Below are 18564 nucleotides of genomic sequence, written 5' to 3'. Positions count from 1 at the left end.
GATTAAACAGTCTGAACAACGGTCCTAAAACCAAGTGCAAATAAAGCTGTTGTGTTCATGTTATTTACACTGCAGCTGCAGTGTAGGTGTGTTAATCTCCGGCAAATGACAAACGGACTTTAGCTAAATCCTTGCTCGAACTTCGCGAATCCTTCTATTCCTGCTATTCAAAGTTAAGAGGTAAAAAATTACATAAAATTCAGAGTTAGGGTCAATGAGTCACCTTCAATTTAAAGTTATTGCTTTTGGATGAAACGCTAACATTCCCAGGCATGAGAACATTGCTGAATTAGGTGAGAGCTTGCTGCCTTACCTTGAGGTGGCACGCAAAGAATGTATAGGTTTACAACTTGGCTTAAGCCCCTGACGTCTATGTGTCTGACCTCATCTGAATCAATTATTAACTTTCCTGGAGTACATTGACCACTTTAAAGGGTTAGTTCACCCTCTAAAATTCCGTCAATATTTACTCTACCGCTAGTAGTTTCAAACCTGTAAGACTTTCTATTTCCATGGAACACAAAAGGAGATATTGCATTTTATCTTTCAATAAAAGTGAATGGTGACTGAGGCTAAAATTCTGCCTAATATCTCCTATTGTGCTCCACAAAATATTCATTTTGGGCGAGGAGCCAACATTTTTTAAGCTGAGATTTGATAAATCAAGAATAAGGGAATACAAAATTGTGCAACAATATTTGATTGCTTAGTTCTAGGGCAATTATTTAATCAATAAATTACATGATATGCTGATTAACAAATAAAATAAAAAATAGCTCTCAAAAGAAGATATTTCAAAGAAATTATTTTTATTGTGCCAACACAAGTAAAGCATTCAATAGAGTGGAAATAGTGGCTTGATAAAACAGATAGAGATGGTAGGCAGAATGTTAACTTCATTCCCCATTGACTTTCATTGCATCTTTTTTTCCATACAATGAAAGTAAATGGTGACTGAGGCTCTCAGTCCCTAACATTCTGCTTAACATCTCCTTTTGTGTTGCATATGATCATATGGTTTATAACAACATGAGGGAAGAGAAAATGATTACACAATGGATGAAGTTTGGATGCACTGTTCCTTTAATGGGTTAAATCTTTTTCTAAACAGTATCAAAATATCTTCAGTTACCAAGGAGCCGAGTTTGTGGTGTGGATTTAGGGCCAGTTGAAGTTTCTCAGAGCTTCCGAGGTGTCCTTCATCTCAATATTGACTATAGCCAGATTGTACCAGAGGTCTGCATTGGTATGGTCCAGCTCCAAAGCTCGTAGATAGGCGTCCTACGCCTCACTAGTCTTGTTCATTTTCAACAGAAGCTCCCCTCTGTGTTTTGAGAGAAACAGAAGACATTTTTTGAATACCTCTACCAGGACAGCTTGAAAATACAATACACATGTACAACAAGAAAGATCGGTTTCTTTAAGCAATATTTTCTTGGCAAATAGTTTGAGTAAATCAAATGAATGGTTTTGGTTTAGATTTTTTTTGGTCTGCTTTGTTTGCTCTCTCTTCATAGATTTAGAGAGAATCCTGATGTTCATGAGAACCACGACATTCCAGTAAATCAACTGTCAATAGCTTATCTGATCAACATTTAATTTACAGGATAAGACATGTTAAGAGAAATCACAAAAGGAGAAAAATGTAAATTTTCACGATGCAAATTTTAACAAAAACAGCAAACATCTGATAGTCAAAATAGTATATCTGAAAGGCCAAATGCCTTTGGATTTCAGTTTATATTTATTCTAAATATTTTCTGACGGAGAGTTAAAAAATGTTCAGGAAGGGTGTACAAATTTAAGATACGGGTGCTAGATTTTTTTTTTTTATTAGAAAAGAGGTATTCTCTTGGATATTCTCCAGTGTCAAACATACATTTCTTTCAGTGCAATAGTTTGGTCTATGTGATACATGACTCTCAATAACCTCTGCAAAGCCAAAATACTGTGTGTCATACAACTGATTACCCTTTCAATTTCATTTGGCCCGTCAATAAGCACGTAAGTCTACAGACACAGAGGAATTCTTGACACAGTCAGCACAAACAGACACTTGCCGACTGATGTAGGCCTGCTTGAAGTCAGGTCTCATGCTGATTGCTTGTCTGTAGAGTTGGTCGGCCTCTTCCAGACGAGATTAATATGCCCGGATCAGGTTAGTCAGGTTAATGTAGACGTTCAGATGGTTGGGAGCCATGCAGGTTGCATACTTCTTCCCTTGAATGGTCTGGCAATGTGTTTTCACAGAGATCAGTGAGTGCATGCATTAAACAGGGCTGTAACCACATTGCATTTCCATTCATTTCTGACTCTATGTATAGAAATAATATTTTCAATATTTTCCTCTCATGTGCTTCCTACATGAAAGGTGGACCCATAAGCAGTTCAGAGGCCACTGCCTATAGATTTGTAACAGGACTAAGACATGCCTGGTTTAGGCCATGACAATAAATAATTAGTTCTGGTGCGTTTAAAATGTATTGCAAATATTTTTGTCCTTTTACTATACGAAATGCATAAGTTGGTTTAAAGAGGCATCACTAGAAACCGTTCAGAGCTTAGGTTTATTCTGTAGAAATGTCCATGACTTTTTCAGGCCTGGAAAACGTCTCGGGTTACATGTGTAACCCTTGTTCCCTGAAAAAGGCGGAACGAGATGTTGCGCTGCTAAGCGCTAGGGGAACAATCTTGCATTGTGAGCAGCTGTGAATTTGTGTGAAACACGTCAATGAAAATTGACCTGAATTTATAGCCTCGGCTGGTGAAGATCATTAGATGCACCTGTGGCCAGGCTATAAAACAGAGGCGTCACCAGCGTGTCGACAGATACCTTTTTCTGAAGAGCAGTCCTGGGACGTCCCAGTGCGGCAAAGCAGCGCAACATCTCGTTCCGCCTTTTCAGGGAACAAGGGTTACACATGTAACCCGAGACGTTCCTTTACAAAAGGCTTCACTACAATGTTGCGCTGCTAAGCGCTAGGGGAACGCAATACCCACGCCGCCGCACTTGGGGCTGTCCGGACCCCTACGGTTGTGCAGCGTACTCACAAAAACACGAGAGGTCTCAGACATGAGCTTGAGATGTCGGCTCAAGGGCATAGGGGCCCGGAGTCGCATAAACATCCAAGCCATTCATTTTTGATGAATGTGTGCGGAGAGGATCAGCCTGCCGCATCACAAACTTGTTCAGGCATGAGCTGAGATGTCGACTCAAGGACATAAGAGTCCGGAGTAGCAAAGCATCTAACCCATAAAGTTCGATGAATGTGTGCGAAGAGAACCCTATTGCAACACAAACTTGTCATAAAAACTGATGAATGTGAGCGGAGAGGACCAGCCTGCCACATCATAAACTTGTTCAGTCATGAGCTGAGATGTCGACTCAAGGGCATAGGAGCCCGGAGTAGCATGAACATCCAAACTATAGAATCTGATGAATGTGTGCGGAGAGGACCAGCCTGCCGCATCACAAACTTGTTCAGGCATGAGCCTGTCATAAAAACTGAAGAATGTGCGCGGAGAGGACCAGCCTGCCGCGTCACAAACTTGTTCAGGCATGAGTTTGGGATGTCGACTCAAGGACGTAAGAATCCAGAGTAGCAGAAACATCTAACCCATGAAGACTGATGAACGTGTGCGGAAAGGACCAGCCTGCCGCATCACGAATGTGTTCAGGCACGAGCCTGCCATAAAAACCGAAGGATGTGCGCGGAGAGGACCAGCCTGCCGCGTCACAAACCCGCTCAGGCATGAGCTTGGGATGTCGACTCAAGGACGTAAGAGCCCGGAGTAGCATGAACATCCAAACTATAAAATCTGATGAATGTGTGCGGAGAGGACCAGCCTGCCGCATCACAAACCTGCTGCAGAGGGACCCCTCTAGCCAAGGCTTTAGAGGCGGCGACCCCTCTGGTGGAGTGAGCCCTGACACCTACTGGCGAAGCTTGACCGCGCGCCTCATAGGCCAGGGCAATAGCATCCCTCACCCAATGTGACATAGTCTGCTTGGTAGCGGCTGCCCCCTGTTGCGGCCCCCAAAGCAGACAAACAATTGCCCAGACTTACGCCACTGGCTAGTGCGGTGGACATAAGTTTGAAGGGCACGGACTGGGCAGAGTCCGTGAAGACTTTCCTGCTCCGGCGTTAAAAACGGCGGGGAGCAGAAGGCTTCCAGAGTGACAGGGTGTAGTGTCGAAAAAGGCACCTTAGGAAGGTAGTCAGGATGAGGATGCAGGATAGCTTTGGCCATACCTGGGGCAAACTCTAAACAGGCCGGCAAAACAGACAGAGCCTGTAGATCCCCGATTCTCTTAAGAGAGGTAATTGCCACAAGAAAAACCAGCTTGAGAGTCAGAAGTCTATCAGACGCTGACTCTAGAGGTTCAAAGGGGTTTCGGCCAGACCCTCCAGGACTATTGCTAAGTCCCATGAGGGAGTTCTGGTCCTAACAGGGGGCCTCAGTCGCCTGGCTCCACGAATGAAGCGAGCGAGAAGAGGGTGCCTCCCCAAAGGCGCCCCGTCCATCAAGGCGTGGCAAGCCGAAATGGCGGCCACATAAACCCTGAGAGTAGCGGGGCATATGCCTGCTGACAGTTTTTCCTGCAGAAAGTCCAGAACTGAAACAATTTGGCAGTGAACTGGGTCTGCACCATGTAAACTGCACCACCTTTCGAAGACACCCCATTTATTGGTGTAGATTCTTCTGGTGGAGGGAGCCCTAGCACTAAGAATGGTCTCGATAACTTCAGGCGACAGCCCTGTGTTCCTCAGTTGGTACCCTTCAGGGGCCAAACATGAAGTTTCCACAATTCGGGCCGGGGATGAAATATCGTCCCCTGTGCCTGAGACAGAAGGTCCCTCCTGTCCGGAATCGCCCAAGGCGAGCCGTCGAGGAGAGATATAATTTCTGAGAACCAAATCCTGTTCGGCCAGTGAGGCGCTATCAGTAAGAGGCAAGACCCTTGCTGGCGAACTCTGGCTAAGACTCCCGGGAGCAGAGAAACCGGGGGAAAAGCATACAGACACATTCTGGGCCATGTATGCGCCATCGCGTCCAGACCCAGGGGGGCTGGGTGACTCAGAGAGAAGTAGAGGGGACATTGCGCAGTCTCTTGAGAGGCGAAGAGGTCCACTTCTGCTCTGTAAAATCTCTCCCAAATTTGTTGTACTACCTCGGGGTGGAGTTTCCACTCGCCCCTCGGTATGTTCTGTCTGGACAGCAAATCTGCTCCCACATTTAGGCGTCCAGGGATGTAAATTGCCCTGAGTGACAGGAGCTTGCCCTGGGCCCAAAGGAGAATCCGACGTGCCAGCAAATTCAGGTGGCGAGAGCGTAGACCTCCTTGACGGTTTATGTAGGAGACTGCTGCTGTGTTGTCCACCCGCACAAGGACATGGCAGCCTCTGAGATGTTGGAGGAAGTATTTCAGGGCCAGAAATACCGCCATCAGCTCGAGGCAGTTGATGTGCCAATCGAGCTGATGACCCTCCCATTCCCCTTGGGCTGGACGACCACTTAAGATCGCACCCCAACCCGTCAGGGAGGCGTCTGTCGTTAGCATCCTGCGACGACATGACGCACCGAGAGTGGGACCCAAGGTAAGGAACCGGGGTCTGAGCCACATAGAAAGGGAACGAAGCGCTCGGCGCGTAACCCTTATTTGCCTTAGGGGACTGGCCCTTGGATGAAATCCCCTGGCTTTTAGCCACAGCTGAAACGGTCTCATATGGAGAAGGCCCAAAGGAATAACCGTGGACGCAGACGCCATGAGACCTAGTATTCGTTGATACTGAAGAACAGTGCAACTTTGACCTAGCCTGAGATTGCTCAGGGAGTTCAGGATGGAGCTGACACGAGCGGGAGACAACCGTGCCCGCATCGTGAACGAGTTCCATATAATCCCTAGATAGGCAATTTCCTGGGTTGGAGCAAGAACGCTCTTCTGGACGTTGAGCCTCAGACCCAGAGAACCTAGATGAGCCAAGACGATATCCCTGTGATGTACTGCCAGTTCTTGAGATTGTGCTAGTATCAGCCAGTCGTCTAAATAATTCAGAATGCGGATGCCCTGGAGTCGCAAAGGAGCCAGTGCTGCATCCATGCATTTCGTGAATGTGCGGGGTGATAGGGCTAGGCCGAATGGAAGAACCTGATACTGGAAGGCTTCGTCCCCGAAAGCGAACCTCAGGAACTTCCTGTGCTGTGGCAGAATTCCAATATGGAAATATGCATCCATGAGATCGATCGTGACCAGCCAATCGTAACGTTGGATCTGAGACACGACCGACTTGACAGTTAGCATCTTGAACTTGAGCACCCTGACTGAGCGGTTCAAGCCTCGAAGATCTAGAATCGGACGCAACCCCCCACCCTTCTTGGGAACCAGGAAGTATCTGCTGTAATAGCCTGACTCTTTCTCTGGAGGGGGAACATGTTCTATGGCCCCTTTTGCCAAGAGATTCTGCAGTTCTTTCCACAGTAGACATGCCTGCTCCGGTCTTACGGTAGTGGGAACCACGCCGTTGAAACGCGGAGGGCGGCGAACGAATTGAATTCTGTAGCCTTTTTCTACTGTCTTTAGAACCCACATAGAAATACCTGGCAGAAGTTTCCACGCTGCCAGGTTCTCTGAGATGGGTACTAATTTCAACACTTCCTGTTGAGGGGGTGTTGAGTGTTCCGTGTCCTGGACTAAGGCAGGAAGCAACGGTACACCCAACTCTTCGTTGGAAGCCTCTATCACCCGAAACACCAAAGGCGGCGGGAGTGAAGAGGTTTCGTGAGGGTATCGGGAGGGCCGAAGTGGATGATACACGCGCCCCGTCCCGAAGGGAACTACCCTCACAAAGTTGGGCACAAGAACGTCAGGGCTTCTTTCTTTTAGAGATCACAGCCCTGAGGTCCTTCTTGGGCGGCTGCTGAGGGCGACGAGCCTGTCCCCAGTCCCTACGAGGGGGAGCACGACTCGCCACGCTCTGTTTTTGAGCCTCTCTCCTAGCAGAGGCGGGGCGAGACTGGGTGGCCGACGGCCCCGCCCCCTGAGTGCGGCGAGGAAGAAACTGCCCAAAGGCTTCCTCATGGCTTTTCGCCTCCTGGAATCTGGAGATAACCGTATTCATGGCGTCTCCGAAGAGACCAGAAGGCGAAACCGGGGCGTCGATTAGGAAAACTCTGTCCCTATCTCGGATGCCTGACAGATTAAGCCATAAATGCCTCTCCGTGCTGACTAAAGCGGACATAGACCGGCCAATGGCACGGGCTGACTGCTTGGTCGCGCGGAGAGACAAATCCGTAGCTCGACGAAGCTCTGAAAAGGCCTCTTCGTCGAGAGTTTTCCCCGCACTCAGATCTTTTAGCAGGTCAGCCTGGTACGCCTGTAACACAGCCATGGTGTGCAGCGCAGCACCAGCCTGACCTGCCGCTTGATAAGCCCTCCCCACTAGCATGGAGGTAGTCCTGCATGGCTTAGAGGGGAGAGCAGGTTTTTCAAGGACGATGCCGAACCCGGCGAGAGATAACCCGCAAGTGTCTCTTCGACCGGAGGCATCCTCGAATACCCTCGCGCCTCAGCACCCACGATAGTCGAATATAACGACGTCGAAGGCACGTGAACGCGCGAGGTATAAGGGTTCCTCCACGAACGAGCAAGCTCATCGTGGAGGTCATCAAAGAAGGGAAGGGACTGATGAGGTGTTCCCTTCCCTTGGCCATCAGACAGAAATCTATCCTCTAATTTGGAGCGTTTGGGGGTTTCTTGGTCACGTGGCCAGTCTAATTGAAGTCTGGCCACAGCACGAGTCACCACATCGAGTAACTCCTCAGAGGATTTTGTATCCTGCTTTGAGTGCTCTGATGTGGGTAACTCGAAATCTATAGACCCAAGGGAATCGAGGTCCCCCTCCTGAACTGAAGAGGCGCCGGAGCGCGCTTCAAGAACACGAGAAGGACCAGCCGGATCTGGGGAGAGAGCGAGCGAAAGGGACGCACCCGTCTCTCGCTCCTCAGCCAGATCCATACGAGAGCCCCACGAATGAAGTGCGGGTGCTGGCTCTCGGAAGTAAGCGAGGCGAGCGCGAAGCATCCCGACCGAAAGAAGGTCACAATGCGCGCACCCGCCCCGCCCCAACGCGAGAGCCGCGTGCTCTTCCCCCAAACAAACAAAGCAAAACTCATGCGTGTCCTTGTTCGTCATGAGACGTTGACAAGGAAACACGCATCGTTTGCTCTGTTTCTCCGTCATTTTCTCTTTTCTCTTTTTTTTTTATATATATATATATATATATATATATATATATATATATATATATATATATATATATACTCTTTCAGAGTAGAGAGAGAAAGAAAGAAAGTTCTGCGCACTGCCTAACGATTTCTAACTCCTAACAAAGAGAGAAGAAAGTTTTCTAGCAGGTTGTGAGACACACAGCATAGTATGCTCTGAATGAAAAATTTCTGTCGACACGCTGGTGACGCCTCTGTTTTATAGCCTGGCCACAGGTGCATCTAATGATCTTCACCAGCCGAGGCTATAAATTCAGGTCAATTTTCATTGACGTGTTTCACACAAATTCACAGCTGCTCACAATGCAAGATTGTTCCCCTAGCGCTTAGCAGCGCAACATTGTAGTGAAGCCTTTTGTAAAGGGAACCTGATATTTCCACATTTCCCATGACCATGTGAACACTTCTAAATGCAAAATTGTTTGGACCAACGAGGAAGTGTTAAGTTCTCAAAGTTACAATATGTTTGCATAGTACAACAAACACTTATTTCAAAACAAAAGATACTGGGAATTCTACATTTTCATGACATTACCTCTTTAAGAATCATTTAAGAATCCATGTGAAATCACAGCCAAGACTCACAATGAAAAACATAACAATTTCAGAGCATAGTTACTTCCCATTAAATACCTATCTCAAATTTATTTTTATTTAGGTTGAAATTTGAGAGTTTATCTTGAGATAAGAAGTCTTTTGCCACACAACTGAAAGGAGGAGGAACTGTAGCAGGTTTACTTGCGTAACCTAAAAAAACATCTCAACTGGACTGATATGACAGTCTTACAGATTAGAACTCATTATAATCACTAAAAACAAACCCTAGCCGGCCGGCTCTCCCGTCTATCCTGCTCTCAAATGTTTGCTCCCTGGACAATAAACTGGACTATATCCGACTCCAGCAGGCTACGCAGCGTGAGTTTAGAGACTGCTGCGTCTTTGTTTTCACGGAGATGTGGCTCAGCGACAGAGTTCCGGATGCCGCCATTCAGCTAGACGGGCTCGCCTCGTTTCGTGCCGACAGAAATACAGCTCTCTGCGGTAAGACTCGCGGTGGTGGCTTGTGTGTTTACATCAACACGGAATGGTGCAAGAACTCTATGCTAGTCTCTAGTTACTGTTCATCGCTGTTGGAGCTTGTGACTGTTAGATGCAGACCTTTTTATCTACCACGGAATTCACCACTGTTTGCATAACCGAGTTTACATTCCCCCAGCGCTAACGCTAAGGAAGCGCTCTGTGAACTGTATGGGGCTATGAGGGAACTGCATAACGCTCACCCCGACGGACTGTTTATTGTCGCCGGAGATTTCAACCATGCAAATCTCAAGACAGTGCTCCTAAATTCCATCAGTATGTGGACTTTGCAACGAGAGGGGCGAACGCGCTTGATCTTGTTTACACAAACATCCCAGGCGCGTACCGGGCGGAGCCCCGCCCCCACCTCGGCTACTCAGACCACATCTCTGTTATGTTAATTCCAGCATACAGACCGCTCGTCAGACGCACAAAACCGCTTCAGAAGCAGGTGAAAACCTGGCCAGCAGGAGCCATCTCTGCTCTTCAGGACTGTTTTGAGTGTACTGACTGGCACATGTTCAGGGAGGCTGCAACATATGGCGATTCTACCAACTTGGAGGAATACACAGCATCAGTGACCAGCTACATCAGCAAGTGCATTGATGATGTCACTTTCTCCAAGACCATCACCACACGCTCCAACCAGAAGCCGTGGATGACTGCGGAGGTGCGCACGCTGCTGAGGTCCCGAGACTCCGCCTTCAGAGCAGGCGATAAGGCAGCCCTAAGAACAGCTAGGGCCAAACTGTCACGGGCAATCAGAGAGGCAAAGCGCGCACACGCCCAGAGAATCCACAGTCACTTCCAGGACAGCGGTGACACGCGGCGCATGTGGCAGGGCATCCAGGCCATCACCAACTACAGGACAACATCAGTTGCCTGTGACAAAGATGCCTCCCTTCCAGATGCGCTGAACGACTTCTACGCTCGGTTTGAAGTGCAGAACGACGTGATGGCGAGGAAGTCCACCCCTCCTTCCAACGACCAGGTGCTCTGTCTTACCACGGCAGATGTGAGGAAAACTCTATGTAGAGTCAACCCACGGAAGGCTGCTGGACCAGACAACATTCCTGGCAGAGTGCTCAGAGGATGTGCAGACCAGCTAGCAGATGTTCTTACCGACATCTTCAACATCTCTCTGAGCAGCGCCGTTGTTCCCATGCCAAAGAAGTCTTCAGTGTCCTGCCTCAACGACTACCGTCCCGTCGCACTTACACCCATCATCATGAAGTGCTTCGAGAGGCTCGTCATGAGGCAGATTAAGACCCAGCTGCCCCCCTCACTAGACCCACTGCAGTTTGCGTATCGTTCAAACCGTTCAACGGACGATGCCATCACCACAATCCTCCATCTGGCCCTCACCCACCTAGACAATAAGGACTCATACGTTCGAATGCTGTTCATAGATTTCAGCTCAGCATTCAACACAATCATTCCCCAGCACCTGATTGGAAAGCTGAACCTGCTGGGCCTGGACACCTCCCTCTGCAACTGGATCCTGGACTTCCTGACTGGGAGACCTCAGTCAGTCCGGATCGGGAACAGCATCTCCACCACCACCACACTGAGCACTGGGGCCCCCAGGGCTGTGTGCTCAGTCCACTGCTGTTCACTCTGCTGACTCACGACTGTGCAGCAATGCACAGCTCGAATCACATCATCAAGTTCGCCGATGACACGACCGTGGTGGGTCTCATCAGCAAGAACAACGAGTCAGCATACAGAGAGGAGGTGCAGCGGCTGACGAACTGGTGTAGAGCCAACAACCTGTCCCTGAATGTCGACAAAACAAAAGAGATGGTTGTTGACTTTAGGAGAGCACAAGGTGAACACACTCCGCTGAACATCGACGGCTCCTCTGTGGAGATCGTCAAAAGCACCAAATTCCTTGGTGTTCACTTGGCGGAGAACCTCACCTGGTCCCTCAACACCAGCTCTATCACCAAGAAAGCCCAGCAGCGTCTCTACTTTCTTCGAAGGCTGAGGAAAGCACATCTCCCAACCCCCATCCTCACTACATTCTATAGAGGGACTATTGAGAGCATCCTGAGCAGCTGCATCACTGCCTGGTTTGGGACTTGCACCGTTTTGGACCGCAAAGCCCTGCAGAGGATAGTGAGGACAGCTGAGAAGATCATTGGGGTCTCTCTTCCCTCCATCAAAGACATTTACAAAAAACACTGTATCCACAAAGCAACCAGCATTGTGGCCGACCCCACACACCCCTCACACAAACTCTTTACCCTCCTCCCGTCTGGCAAGAGGTACCGAAGCATTCGGGCCCTCACGGCCAGACTGTGTAACAGCTTCTTCCCCAAGCCATCAGACTCCTCAATACTCAGAGACTGGTTTGACACACACGTGTCCTGAGTTGCACTTTAATTACTGTCACTTTATAACTGTCTGCTACCTCAATAACTGCTATGTGCATAGAACATTATCTCATAGTATGTTATGTTTACATTTTTAGAAACTGTCATCTTTTTGCACTACTGAGTACTGGTCGGCGCTGCACTGTCTATTGTCCTGTTCATTGTCAGTAATTTGTTGTACTGTCCTGTACTTTTTGCACATGTTTGCACGTGCACTTTATATAGGTATATATAGGTAGTTTATATAGGTATTTTATTTCGTTGTGTAGTCTCATGTGGTCCTATGTTGGTCCTTTGTTGTTTTTATGTAGCACCATGGTCCTGGAGGAACGTTGTCTCGTTTTGCTGTGTACTGTACTAACTGTATATGGTTGAAACGACAATAAAAACCACTTGACTTGACTTGACTTGACTTGAATTTATTAGAATAAATCAGTCTAGTAATTTACGTAATAATAATCGATTTGACTTTTTGTTGGGAATTACACTTATGATATCTAGCTCGATATATGGCATGCATTTATGGCAATCTGATGCTGAGTTTGATTTACTTACCTCTAAAAGCTTATGAAAGCTTGAGGAAGTCTGAAGATTTATGAAAAGTGTGATGGCAATCTAAATGTAAACACAACCCAACTTCTTGATAATTGCATTCCATACCTGTGGCATGAGCAATTTTGCAATGAGATATGCCTCCTCTGCCTCTTTGGACCTATTCAGGTTCTTTTAGGTCCTCCCAATGTTCATGTGGGCCCTGATGACATCTTAGAAGAGAAGAAAATAAGTATCACAACATAAATCAAGAAAGTATCATAGACAAATCTCAAAGACAGAGTAGATATTGTACTGTGATTCATATCGCTTTAGCACACTTAAAAAAACATAAATATAACTGTTACAGACAGCAGACCAATTTAATACTAATTTGGGATGAGAGAATGATGGAAAAGACTGGGAAGCAAGCGGAAAAGCACCTCCCGAGAAAGCATTCCCCCTTACAACTTTTTACAACCAGTGGAATGCATAACCCTGAATGTCAGTGAGCTAACCATAAGCATCAGTATGTTTTAATGTGTGAAACTGATAACACTACCAGCATTTTCTAAGAAACCTCTGACTACGCTCAAGCGGTATTGAGTTTTTGTTATGAAAAGCAAACTGGCACATAAAGATAGGCAGGCCTGGATTTCCTTATCCATTAACATGTTTACATTGTTAATCTCCAAAAAACACATCTTGGGTGGAGTCATGTTGGCTCAATAAACCAACAAATCTTAAATGTCAAGAGTCTGATGGCTTTGGCAGGCACAAGCGTCTTCCTCACAAGTAGCCGAATGACAGACATACAGTAGGCTAGAGGGAATACAAAACCTAAATCCTCATCTTCTCATTTCAAATCCTTAAATCCACCTATTCTCAAGACGTGAAAGTGTGAAAATAGTTTTCGAAGCCAATGTTTTCATACAGTCCCCAGAAATACTACATAAACAACTTGTTAGCTTATCCACAATTTGAAATTGTCCTTACCAACATGTCTCAAACTTACAATAATAAGGCAGAATTTCCCACACCTCCCTAAAACAACATCTCAATGGTGAGATTTGTTTCAAATAAGCTCAAACTCTGTGTTCATTTCCACCACCAATATATTAAAAAAATCTTTTTATTTTTGTGCTGTAAAAACTATACAGTGCAAAACATCTCAAAGCAAACTATTTAACTTATACAAATTAGAGTATTTGACTAGTTTTGTTTAAAATAAGTTCAGACTTTCAATGTTAATTTCCACTGTCAATATTTCATAAAAAACTAAAGGAAATATTTTGGAAATTAAAGCTTTTTTAGTATTTGCTGTTGCAGCAATATGGTGCAAAAACATTTCAAAAGGCATTGTCATTTACAAATTAGTTCCTCAAAAACACTTACGGCTCTATTTTACACAATTGTCATAGACTGTATTATCAGTGTTGGGCAGTCACTACTTGTAGCTTAGCTAGTAACGTAGTATTTTGTTGTTAGCTATAAATAGTTTCTTCAACTTATTAAAATATCTTACTTTACTGCAACTATCTGTTTCTGATTCTTTATCATATTTATAGTGTGTGATTTATTAAATACCTTATATCCTACATCACATATTTTGATTTTGGACGTCTGGTCACTTTATATCTTATATCAGAATATTATATTACTGTTAAGCCTACTATGAATATTAAAATATGCCGAACCATGTGTCCTGTATCATAGCTACATGAATGACCTTTGCAGCAAAAAAACTCAGCGTGAAAATCAGTTCGGTATTCAGTGAGGTATGATTAATTAAATGCGCTGACAGTTCATTCACCTGCCATACAGATTACACTGAGTGGAGCGGGTGACCGGTCTAAGATGGCGGCGCAGCGGCTCGTCCGCGCCAGTAGGCAGTAGCGGTCGATAGGGCGTCTATCTATATGATGTCTATGGGTGCAACACCTTATCTAATTGTCGTGAGAGGGCTAAGGTTCTAAGGGCAATATTTGTGCTGACACAAAGCGCAAGTGGGCATGGGTGGGAGGATTTGTGCTATATGTGGGTGTACTGTACGTTAATGAAGTGGCAAAAAGTGCAACTTGTTATTTTCCAGAGAAATAGGTAATTGCGCCAAGACGTTTCAGAAGGACCTTTATTTTCAACACAATGTCTAAAATCAGTTCCTGCATTTGTAATTCGGAGATTCCACCAGCAGGTGGTAATAGTGTTCATGTCCAAACTCTGAAAATATAGTTTACCATAAAATTATGTCCCTGAAAATTACTGTTGTAGCTACTTTATGAAACACACATTTATGAGATTTGTTTGAAACTTTCTTGAGGTTACAGTTCATTTTTGTAATAATTATTATTATTATTTATTTTTTTATTAAGGATGCAATATGTAAACATTTTTATGTAATATTTGCCTTTTTTTTCCAATTTGTGAACGGCTTGTAACGCAACTTAAAAAATTTGCCCTTCCCAGACCTCCTAGGTTGCCTATTAAAGCCTGTAGACTGATTTTCATGTGAAGGGAGCAGGTCGCTTTTGCCGGGAAAATCCAAAAGATGTGACGTTTATGCGCACTCCTGAGAGCCTTGCCTCAGGCAGTAGCTTCTCTTCTGCTATTCAACTGTGACAACAAACTGTAACACTAGATAACATTATCTTAGAGATGGAATTCAACAAACATCCAGCTCCCAACACAACAACGACTCCTACACAAACTCTGAGTAAGCCAAAAAAATTTAATAAATGTATCTTCTGAATCCCATCTGGCTAAGCGAGAACGTTATCATACGTAAGCGAAAACTAGAGTGAACATCGGCAGGGCATTTGACTCCTGGAAGGGCCTTCGTTCGGTTTTGGGGATCAAAACCGACCCTGAATTGGCTTTATTCTTATTGGACAGGTAAGCTTACATAACTGCTAATGTGAAATATAGTGCCATAAGTATTGATCTGTGTCATTTTAGCTAACTTGATCTTGCCTGCACAGTCATAAACAATGTTAATCTGTATATATTCAGCAAGGTAAACTACAATAACACATGAACTGAATGTTAAACAAAGTTCAAGATAATGCAAAAAGACCCATTCATTAGTGCAACGTAACTTGTTTATACAGAAAATATATACAATCTATTATTATAAAACAATTCGATATATCAAAATGACAGTTGTGATGGAATCACATCAATACTGAATTGTGTCAACATTTTTATAATGTACAGTTTATTTTATAAACAGTTTCTGTCATCATCCACCAAATTTAGCTAACAGCTATTGATAAAGCTATCTAATGCTGACATTGACTGCATTTATAAGATAGCCTATGTATCATGCAAAGAAAAGTGATTACTTCAAACTACAGACATATATCCACACTTTGATTTAGCCCTATTCCAGCACTGGAGAATCAAATATAATATACAGTCTCAAAGTATGTAGTAAAACTATCATAACTTATTTTAATAATGCTACTTATTGAAGTAGATACCAGTGAATCACGTTGTCTCTTTGTACGTTACGTCATTGTTTTGGCCGATGCTCATGTCCCTATGGAGTGTGTGCGTGCGATCCTGAGCAACAGGTAGCTGGCTGCAGTTCACTTAATTCCACAGGTGCCATTAATAACATCGGGTTTCTGAATCTTACATACCGCACCTTTAATATTTGTTTTTATGAACTCATTTGTATTGGTATTTTCCCACCTGTCATGGGATATTTTTAAGTCACTTCAAAAGGGGAAGAAGTTGGAGAGGGTAAATGTTTGCATTTGGGGAGGTGGTTATATAGGTGTTCCAAAATATTTAAATTTTTAAAGCAAAAACGACTGGTAGAAGTGAATAATGTAAAAAAAAAACAAAGAAAAACATCCCTCAATCCGCAGCCTAACCTGAAAGGCTATTAAAAATCACTATTAAATGTGCTGTAAGTGATTTCTTTCATGGAAAAGTATGCAAAACATTTTCCTACTCCCTTAAAGATATTAATGAAATAAGTGTCCTGAGATACCGGTCTCTGTGACAGCTGTAGACTTTGTAAACAGCAAAAAAAAAAAACCTTATTCACGGACTGCAGACAATACTTTTCACCTGTCAATAATTTTGCTCGTTCTCATAGTGTTGTATTTGAAGCGGATCATTGAGGCTGATTCAGAATGTTTGTCAGTTAAGGGCGCTATTGTGCCATAGTTGAATTTGACAGCCACATGAAAAACAATGCTGCTCTTTTGCATGGTTTTGGTCTCAAAATATTTTTTGGAGGGTGGGGTTTTGGAAAAATTTTAGACTTAAATTTTCTATAATTTAACAGAGCCTACATTCAAGTCATGACGAGAACCACATTTTCCATGCGTATGAAAGGAGCGTGTCACTAACAATATGCCAGACATTCAACAAGGATGCAGTTAACATACAAAAGAACTTAAATCCATATTTCTATTCTACTAATTCATTGCACGCAGTCCATTTACACAACCAAATTCTTATGAATGTCCTGTCTATGTTTATATCGCTGGTGCTTGAAATGGAATGGACTATATAATAGTGTATCGCATTGATGCGCTTAATCCTAAATAGCTAAATTCTAAACACCTAATTTCTGCAAAACTAACATCACCAAAATGCATAAATAATGACTATTTTTTGGTCTACAATTGGCTAGATAAACAGTTAGTCCCATCCCAAACTCACGCCATTGGTTGAGTCAGTGTTGCTGCGTTGGGCTGGTCAGGATGCTTAAAACAACAGAGTAATGTTTTGATTGTGACTCAGAGCCCCGGTGTTTACACTTTTTGAAGGAATCGACCTATGAATGGCTTACTTATGATTGTCACTGCATATTAAGCTTGGATAGGAGGAAGTATCCCCTTTATAAATGCTTAAAAACCTATAAAAAGTGTGTAACTTCTTTACCTGGTTGTACTCTTGTGGCTTGAAGGAAGTATCTCAAGAGCATGTCCAACATTATTCCAGAGTTTGGCATTGTTCCTGATCACATGGAGGATAACCATTTTGAAATGTTTCAGGCATTCCAGGCTGACAATACAAATCATATTTTCCAGACATCGATTTCATTGTACTCTTGTTAATGTCAAGCCTCCTTCTTTGTTACAAGGCAGCTAGCTGGATTTATGCATGGTAATGATCTTAAAATACAAGCATATAGTATGTACAAGCCAATGGCCAGATGTGCATTTATAAATGACTAATGTGTGTTTGGAAGTGTTCGTACTTTTAGTGCAGATGTGAAAAGCGTGTATTCTGACTCCCAGTCCCAGTTTCTGTTAAATGTCTTTGTAATGTGTGTTATGAGAAGAACTCCCATGAGTAACCAAGACATTTTCTTTAAGCATCTGTGAAAAACAAATGGAAAAAACACTGATCGTAAGGCTCTGTAAAGAAACAAGTTACTCAAAAGCTTTGTTCAAATAGGCAGCAAAAATAATTTTTTGGGGGGTATATGAATCAAATCTGATTAGTGTTTTGAAGTCTGAACAGCAAAAAACATGTGAAATCTAAACTCGATCCAGAGTACATCAATGTATGGTTTAACTCTTCGGAACTCGATGCAACTTACCCGAAGTATCTTCTTACATTTTACACAATATTGTCTGGAGTTGTGTTTAAAAAATAAATACATTTTAATTCACTATTCCCTCATATAATGATCATATACTTATGTGGCATATGTTGTAAATAGTGATTGAGCCGTTTTGGACGCATCATATGCAAGAATGTGTAAAATGCCTCTGTCACTTGTGTTATCTCATTTGTCTCATGAATTTAGATGTCATGATATAATGTACACCGATCAGCCACAACATTAAAACCACTTGCCTAATATTGTGTAGGTCCCCCTCGTGCCACCAAAACAGTGCCAACCCTTCTCACAACAATTGTACAGAGCAGTTCTCTGAGTTACCGTAGACTGTGGCAGACAAGCCTCTTGTTCATCAGAAAGGAGGAAGCGGGAATGGGGTTATCAACCAAAAAGACTGAAAAACCAAAAATCCCTGTGGCATCTCCGACTCCTTGTTATCACTCTCTCCCAATGATTGGGGCAACTCAGCACCAGGCATGCATCCTCATGGCCCTGCCATGCCCTCCTCTTCATCACATACCCCCAAACGGCCGATTCAGGCCACCGAACCAATCGGCCTTACCTACTCCCTCCCACCCCCCATTCCTGGAGTGGAGGAATTGCCCCTTCGGCCGTTCCGCCACTAGATGATTTCCCTGCCTCCTGGAAACCTGAGTATCACAAGGGGAGGGAGAGGGGGAGAGAGAAAGAGAGCAGGAGAGCCAAAG

General features: G+C 44.3%; 1 pseudogene; it reads right to left on the bottom strand.

Moving 5' to 3' along the window:
• Nucleotides 1-18564, bottom strand: part of LOC127640267 (protein O-mannosyl-transferase TMTC3-like) — a 95535-nt pseudogene that overhangs the window by 17754 nt on the left and 59217 nt on the right.

The sequence above is a fragment of the Xyrauchen texanus genome, chromosome 49, assembly GCF_025860055.1.
Source record: "Xyrauchen texanus isolate HMW12.3.18 chromosome 49, RBS_HiC_50CHRs, whole genome shotgun sequence".
NCBI lineage: Eukaryota > Metazoa > Chordata > Actinopteri > Cypriniformes > Catostomidae > Xyrauchen > Xyrauchen texanus.
Note: the sequence above shows the minus strand (reverse complement) of the source record. Positions and strands in the feature narration are given on the sequence as shown.